Here is a 2396-nt window from a genome sequence, read left to right as displayed (position 1 = left end):
TTCCTAGAATCGATCACAACTCTCTAGATGTGGTTGTGCAGTGTGACTGTTTCCCCCTGTGTGATGGACACTGTCCCTGATTCCTGCCCAAGATGCCATTAGCATTTTAATGGATGTATCTCACAGATTATTTCTTTTGATCTTGACTAAAGCCCCTAGGTCTGTGTTCTATGAAATGTAAGGAAAGCCTAGTCACCCACCATTGCATAATTGTACCATTGATTTATTTTATTAATTTTATTTTTTGAGACAGAATCTCTCTCTGTTACCCAGGCCGGAGTGCAATGGTGCCATCTCGACTCACTGTAACTTCCACTTCCTGGGTTCAAGTGATTCTCCTGCCTCAGCCTCCCAAGTACCTGGGACTAAAAGTGTGCACAACCACGCCTAGCTAATTTTTGTATTTTTAGTAGAGACAGGGTTTCACCATGTAGGCCAGGCTGGTCTCAAACTCTTGGCCTCCAAAGTGCTGGGATTACAGGCATGAGCTACCTTGCCCAGCAATGCCACTGATTTTCAGAACCCAAATGTGGGACTTTAGAGTAGTTCTAGAAAACAGTCATTCTGCCTGCCCTGGGCAAGTAAGGACCCCACAGACCCTATTTTGCATCTTCTGTATTCATTTACTCTTCCAGCTCTCAGCCATCTGCATATGTGGTCAAGCATCCACGCAGCCCTGAACCATCTTGTTGACTAAAATGATAAGCAAACACAGAAGTTGCTCTCAAGGGTCGCAAAAAGAAGGCAGGAACCCCACATTGATGGAGACTCATTAAATGCCAATCTTTGCCTGGTGCTTTTACATAGGACACCTCATCTCATTCTCAGTACAACCCTACAGAGTAGTCACTATTTGCATATAGACTGAGACTCAGAGATGAGAAATAATTTATTCCAAGGAAATCATTTTTAAAAAGAAAAAAAGCCAGCTAGGTGCAATGGCTCACGCCTGTAATCCCAGCACTTTGGGAGGCTGAGGCAGGCGAATCACGAGGTCAAGAGATCGAAACCATCCTGGCCAGCATAGTGAAACCCCGTCTCTGCTAACAATATAAAAATTAGCTGGGCGTGGTGGCGCACACCTATAGTCCCAGCTACTCAGGAGGCTGTGGCAGGAGAATCGCTTGAACTCGGGAGGCTGAGGTTGCAGTGAACTGAAATCTGCACTCCAGCCTGGCAACAGAGTGAGACTCCATCATAAAATAAAATAAAATAAAATCCATCTCACAGGATTTGGAGAAAGACGTGATGAAGCCCATCTGTGGCACATCTGGTACAATGCCTGCACAGAGTAAGCCGGCAATCAGTAGAAGGCATTTGTAACTAATTTAACTTGCATAAAACAAGTGGTTAAATCAGAGGGAGAAAATATCACCAGAGTGGTGGAGTTGAGAGAGCCCAGGCTTAAAGTCTAGCTCGGCCACTCACTCATTGTGTAAACTTGGACCACGCGCCTACCTAGCTCACGGGGTAATCATGAGCAGGCAGGCAGAGTAATGTGAAATGCAGGGCAAATGCTGGTTCTTCTCATTACTGGGCTTCTCGGTTGTTGGTGATTAGTGTCACTACCATACCAATGGACGCCTTCTTGCCTGTAGCACTTTTCTTCTTTTGAATTATTTTCTTGGGACAAATTCAAAATCCTTTCTCCAACCCTTTCTGCAGTTGTCAGATCCAAGAAAAGCAGGCAGTAGTAAATCCTGCAGCAGCTCAGGCTCAGGACCAAGTTGTGGCTACTCCCCTGCCAGGAGCGGTCTGCACTGGGTGACCCGCAGCTGCTCATTCTAGCTGAGGCCCATGTGCCAGATATGACATCATCGGGAAGGACAGGTTCTCAGCCGTGGGGATGGGAGGGGTGGGGGCAGCAGGAGGCTTTGATTCTCTTGGGACTGCTACATCATCCTGAGGCAGAGGAGAACTGGTACAAATGCAGAATTTGGGGTTGCCCAGTGGTCCTTTGAGGACAGTCCAGAAAATTCCCACGGGAGTGTATGTATCACATCTCAGAGTAGAGCTAGAGAGGCCTGAGTGTTAGGGGTGGGGGCCTCAGCCCTGGAATCTGTTGCATGAGAGGAAGTACACAGATGACAGTGGTTAAAAAAAAAAAAGTGAGAACAGGCTGGGCTCGTTGGCTCGCACCTGTAATCCTAGCACTTTGGGAGGCCGAGGCAGGCATATCATGAGGTAGAAGATCAGACCATCCTGGCTAACACCATGAAACCCCGTCTCTACTAAAAATAGAAAAATTAGCTGAGCATGGTGGTGCACACCTGTAGTCCCAGCTACTCGGGAGGCTGAGGCAGAAGAATCGCTTGAACCTGGGAGGCAAAGGTTGCAGTGAGCCGAGATGGCACCATTGCACTCCAGCCTGGGTGACAGAGTGAGACTTAGTCTTT

The sequence above is a fragment of the Cebus imitator genome, unplaced genomic scaffold (genome assembly GCF_001604975.1).
Source record: "Cebus imitator isolate Cc_AM_T3 unplaced genomic scaffold, Cebus_imitator-1.0 Scaffold573, whole genome shotgun sequence".
Taxonomy (NCBI): Eukaryota; Metazoa; Chordata; class Mammalia; order Primates; family Cebidae; genus Cebus; species Cebus imitator.
Note: the sequence above shows the minus strand (reverse complement) of the source record.